General features: G+C 42.7%; 1 pseudogene; it reads left to right on the top strand.

Annotated features, from left to right (window-relative positions):
* The first annotated feature begins 4,532 nt into the window (after positions 1-4,532).
* Positions 4,533-4,947, top strand: LOC101615506 (annotated as a pseudogene).
* The last annotated feature ends 1,353 nt before the right edge of the window (positions 4,948-6,300 follow it).

The following is a 6,300-nucleotide window of genomic DNA, read 5'->3' as shown; positions in this document are numbered from 1 at the left end:
TAAGCTTTTCCACTAAATTCAGGAACAAGACAAGAGTGTCCACTGTCCCCATTTTTATTTAATATAGTACTGGAAGTCTTACCTATAGCAATAAGGTAAGAGACACTCATAAAAGAGATACTAATTGGAAAGGAAGAGATCAAATTATCATTATTTGCAGATGATATAATTCTATACATAAAAGACCCTAAGGACTCTACCAGCTAACTGTTGGAGTTGATAAACACTTTCATCAACATAGCAGGATACAAAATAAACACACAGAAATCAGTAGCTTTCCTATACACTAACAAACATGCAGAGGATGAAATCAGGGAATCTCTCCAATTCACAACTGCCTTAAAAAATATATAAATAAATAAAGTACCTTGGAATAAACCTAACCAAGGAAATGAAGGATCTCTACAATGAGAACTTTAAAACACTCAAGCAAGAAATTTCAGAAGACACTAGGAAATGGAAAGACATCCCATGTTATTAGATTGGAAAAATCAATATGGTGAAAATGTCAATCTTACCAAAAGCAATCTACCATTAACTGCAATCCCCATTAAAATTCCAATGGCATGTTTCACAAAGCTAAAAAAAAAAATCCAAAAATTATTTTGGGATCACAAAAACAACTTTGAATAGCCCAGACAATTTTTCAACAACAAAAATAAGGCTGATGGTTTCACCATACCTGATTTTAAGCTATATTACAAAGCCATAGTAACAAAAACAGCATGGTACTAGAACAAAGACAGACACATAGATCAATGGAACAGAATAGAGGACCCAGATGTTAACCCAGGCAGCTACAGCCATCTGATTTTTTACCAAAATACCAAAAATATTCATTGCAAAAAAGACAGCCTCTTCAACAAGTGGTGCTGGGAAAATTGAATATCTTTGTAGAAGGATGAAAATAGATCCTTGTCTTTCTCCATGCACAAGAATCAAGTCCAAATGGATCAGGGACCTTAATACCAGACCTGAAATGCTGAAACTGATAAAGGAAAAAGTAGAGGGAACCCTTTAACATATTGGGATAGGTGATGACTTTCTGAATATAACCCCAATTGCTCAGAAAATAAAACTACTAATCAACTTTGGGACCTCATGAAATTACAAAGCTTTTGCACAGCAAAGGACACTGATAATAGAACAAAGAGACATCCTACCAGAATGTGAGAAAATCTTTGCCAACTCTACATCTGACAGGGGATTAATATCCAGAATACAGAAAGAACTGAAAAAACAAAACAATAAGAAATCAGACAACCCAATTAAATAATGGGCTATGGAACCAAATAGAGAGTTCTCAAAGGAAGAAATACAGATGGCATATAAACATATAAAAAAAGTGTTCTACATCCTTAGCCATTAGGGAAATGCAAATTAAAACTACTTTTAGGGCTGGAGGAATGGCTTAGTGGTTAAGGCATTTGCCTACAAAGCCAAATGACCCAGGTTTGTTTCCCCAGGACCCACGTTAGCCAGATGCACAAGGTGATGCATGCGTCTGGAGTTTGTTTGCAATGGCTGGAGGTCCTGGTGCACCCATTCTCTCTCTCGCTCACTCCCTCTCTCTCTCTCCCCCTCTCTCAAATAAATAAAAATAAAATGTTTAAAACTACTTTGAGATTCCATCTCACTCCTGTCAGAATGGCTACCATCAAGAAAACAAATGAGGGCTGGAGAGATGGCTTAGTGGTTAAGCGCTTGCCTGTGAAGCCTAAGGACCCCGGTTCGAGGCTCGGTTCCCCAGGTCCCACGTTAGCCAGATGCACAAGGGGGCGCACGCGTCTGGAGTTCGTTTGCAGAGGCTGGAAGCCCTGGCGCGCCCATTCTCTCTCTCTCCCTCTATCTGTCTTTCTCTCTGTGTCTGTCGCTCTCAAATAAATAAATTTAAAAAAAAAAAAAGGAAACAAATGATAGTAAATGTTGGTGAGGCTGCCGAAAAAGGGGTGCCCTTCTACACTATTAGTGGGAATATAATCTGGTACAGCCATTGTAGAAATAAGTGTGGAGGTTCTTGAGACAGCTAAAAATAGATTTACCATATGATCCAGCTATAGCACTCCTAGGCATGTATCCTAATGACTCTTCCCACTACCATAGAGATGCTTGCAAAACCATGTTTATTGCTGCTTTATCCACAATAGCTAGGAAATGGAACCAGCTTAGATGTTCCTCAATAGATGAGTGGATAATAAAGATATGGTACATTTACACAATGGGATTCTATTCATTAGTAAATAAAAATTAAATTATGAAATTTTCAGGGGAATATATGGATCTGGAAAAGATTATACTAAATGAGGTAATCCAGGCCTGGAAAGCCGAACATCTCATATTCTCTCTCATATGTCGATTCTAGCTACAAATGTTTAGACTTATGTATGAGCTGGAACCAAAAATCAGTAGCAGATGCCAGTAAGCTAGACAAAGGCTATAAGGGGGGAGGAGAGAGAAGTACTTTAGGGGAGGGCATTGTGTTTATGTAAGTAGAAGAGCAGATTACAGGGAGGAGAATAGCCTAAGTGGGGCCAAGGGAAGAGATTGAGTGAGAGAAGGGTGGGGGAGGGTCGATCAAAATTCACAATATTCTGAATAAGGCATATAAAAGCCTACTTTTTTTGGATAATGGCATATCCAGAAACCATAGATTGCTACGAGAAAATTTTCAGTGCCAAGGATAGGATACCTATCAGTGAATTTGGCCTGCTGCCTCCAAAACATTATAGGCTATTGCCAAAGCCCTTGGTTTCCCACCAGTAACAGTTGGTAAGACCCTAATTCTGAAGACTTCACATGCCTGAGTGGCAGGGTCACTGATAAATCAAGCTGGAGCTGAGCTGAAAACCCTCTCCCTGTAGACCAGCTGACAAAAAGCTGGAAAAAGCTGCACTGCATGCAGTCTGTTGCAGTCAGGTTTGCATTGCTGGTAGAAATCACCCAACAAAGAGCAGCTTGTGGGGGGGAAAAAAAAGAGGTTTATTTTGGCTTACAGGCTCAAGAGGGAAGCTTCATGGTGACAGGGAAAATTGTGACAGGATCAGAGGGTGAACATCACCCCCTGAGCAACATAAGGTGGACCACAGGAACAGGAGAGTGGGGACACTGGCTATATCATCCATAAGCCGACCCCCAACCATACACTGCCTCCAGGAAGCATTAATTCCCAAACCTCCATCAGCTGGGAACCTAGCGTTCAGAGCACCTCAGTTTATGTGGGACACCTGAATCAAACCACCACATAGCCCTATGGGAGACAGAAGTCATCAGCGGTGAAAACAGTCAACACTGGAAGCCTCAAGTTTGGCCAGACAGGCCAAATGACCAAACGGGTGCAATAGTGGCTTGTTTGCTCTGGGGTTAACCAACTGCTCTCTAATTGAACTGGATGCTTGTCCTATGAGAGGGAATACATGACTAGTACTGAAAACATATTCAAAAGCCTATGGAAGGGAAGGTCATGAGCCTTAGGGATATAAAGCCTGCTCTTGTCTGGCTAAATACATATATTATTCTCACCAAATTGCCCTGAAAGCACTACACTTAATGTTCATATTCATATATTAATGCTACTCTCACTTTTGGTTGAAGAAGCTTCTCTTTTCAGATGGCATTGACCACTGGGATGACCCAAAAGGCAACACAGTGTTGAGAAGAAGGGACAGAGGAGTGTCCAGCACTGAAACATCTCTATCACGCCCTCCAAGGCTCAGGGTCCATTGCGGAAGAGGTGGCAGAAGGAATGTAAGAGCCAAAGGAAGGGTACCACTCCCTACAATGCAACTGCCCAGACATAAATTGGTCTCGATATCGATGACTTCACAGTGCCTAGCAATACCTTCACAAAACCCTCATAATAGGAGAAAAAGATGATGACCTCAAAATAAAAGAGAGACTAACAGAAAGAGGGATGGGATGTGATGAAGAGTGGAGTCGTAAAGGGGAAAGTGGGGGAGGAAAGGGAATTATGGTTTATAGTCTGTAAATATAGACGTTGTCAATAAAAAAGTTTAAATACAGTGGAAGGCTGAAGAGATGGCTTAGCAGTTAAGGCGTTTGCCTGCAAAGCTAAAGGACTGAGGTTTGATTCCCCAGGACCACATAAGCCACAGGGTGGCACATGCATCAGTAGTTCATTTGCAGTGGCTGGAGGCCATGGTACTGTGCCCATTCTCTCTCTCTCTCTCTCTCTCTCTCTCTCATAAGTAAATAGAAATAAAATTTTAAAAATATAAATAGAGAGTAATCAAGGAAGGCACACATGCCAGTCTGTGGCCTTCCCAAGCACCTCCTCCCACGCGCGCACTTGCACACAGACACACACATATGCACACATACTTCCTCAATACCACACACACATGAAGAAGGAAGGGAGGGAGGGAGGGAGAAGTAAGAGAAAAAGGGATGGGCGAAAGGAGAAGGAAGGGAGGGAGGGAAGAAAGGGGGAATGAATTTCAGGTAAGTTACTGCTTCTTCATAAGGTAGAAACATTCATGAAGTTTAAATATGCATAAGAAGGGCCCCCTACAGCCATGGCCGCAGGCGCTGGGGAGCCTCTGTCCCCTGAGAATTACTCCCCGAAAGACGACGCGGAAAAGACCGACCAGGAGCCAGACGAGGACGACGACGACCAGACGGAGAGACTCTGGGGTCTGACCGACATGTTCCCGGAGAGGGTCCGGTCCGCGGCCCGAGCCACCTTCGATCTCTCGCTCTTTGTGGCTCAAACAATGTACCGATTTTCCAGGGCAGCTTTGTGGATCGGGACCACTTCCTTTATGGTCCTGGTTCTTCGTCTTTGAGACAGAAAAGTTGCAGCTGGAGCAACTGCAGCAGCTGCAGCAGAGACAGATACTTCCAGGGCCTAACACAGGGCTGTCAGGAGGAGTGCCAGGGGCTCTACCTTCGCTTCCTGGAAAAATCTGGATGTTCAGCTGCTATAATTAAGTGTTGTGGGAGAATTTTGAAATTCGGTTGTGTCTGAACTGGTCATTTGGGTTCCCCTCCCCCTTTTTAACCTTGACACATTGATCTGTTTAAACCTGGGGGGGGGGGTGAACGCTCCCTTACTGTCTCATGGAGACTCCCCACTTGCAACTGTGCCCTTCATACTGTCCTCACTTTTATTTCCTGTTCCGACTCTGGCTCCCGATGGCAGCCATGCGGACGGTTATTCCAGCTTTGCCCACTGTTTTAGTAAGTTGCTCCTCACTGGAAGTTCCTCACTAGCCAACTGTGGGGTGAAACATTAATGCCAGTGGGAAGCAAGCAAGCAACCATGACCATTAACAACCTTTTTCTGTTTTTAAAGAATGGATATGTTAAGAGAGGGACATGCACACAAAAAGAAACTGACAAAATACATCACAGCCGTAGAGCAAAACCGCCACCAGGAGTCCTTGTGTGTGTTGTGAGAGAGGCTGGCTGCAGTTTCAGCCAGAAGATGAGATGATGGGGCTATGGACAGAACAGCTCATTTCCTCTGAAAATTTTGGCTACTAGAAGACCTGTGCGTTATGTGTTTAAAAAAAAATAATAAGGTCAGCACATACTTTTATATTTAAGTATTAAAAGGATTCCAACTGAAAAAAATTAATATGCATAAGACGCGTAACAAAACCCCCAAGAAGTCCAGTGTTTTCCTTTTCCTCAAAGTACAATAAATGTGGTTTCAAGATTCAGCCAGCATCATGCAGCAAGTGTGGGGAGAACCAGGCCCAGCTCAACACCCTCGTTTTCTGGAGGCATTCCTTTCTTTATGTCAGTCTTCCTTTGAAGATTACATATTTTGTTTGTTTTATCCCAGAGACATTTTTTGTTGTGGGCCTTGAAAGATTTTGAAGAGCTGATTTTTCACAGAAAGGCATCACCTGCCCCAGAGAAAGCTCCTTAGTATCCATTGAATTCCCTTAAGCTGAGATTGAAGTTTAGCTTTCACTCAAATTGATGTTCCCAGCATTAAACAGAAGGCAGGTGCTTTGTTCTCCCATGGGGTAGGAGTGGGGAGAGCGCCAAGTACAGTAGACTCTCTTTGCTGTCAATCCTGTTCCCTCCATTAAAAACATAAACTAACAGTTACAAGGACACTGTGATAGAGATGTCTATTGAAAAAAAAAAATGAATCAAGATGATCTAGAACACAAAAAAAGTGACTTGAGGAGTGACAGGAAGTGGTCAGCACTAAGTGAGACATCTTTTTTTTTTTTAAAAAAGAGAGCAACAGAGAGAGAGAATTGGCATGCCAGGGTCTCAGCCACTGAAATCGAACTCCAGACACTTGTGCCACCTAGTGGGCATGTG

Source organism: Jaculus jaculus, chromosome 12 (genome assembly GCF_020740685.1).
Source record: "Jaculus jaculus isolate mJacJac1 chromosome 12, mJacJac1.mat.Y.cur, whole genome shotgun sequence".
NCBI classification, from domain to species: domain Eukaryota; kingdom Metazoa; phylum Chordata; class Mammalia; order Rodentia; family Dipodidae; genus Jaculus; species Jaculus jaculus.
Note: the sequence above shows the minus strand (reverse complement) of the source record. Positions and strands in the feature narration are given on the sequence as shown.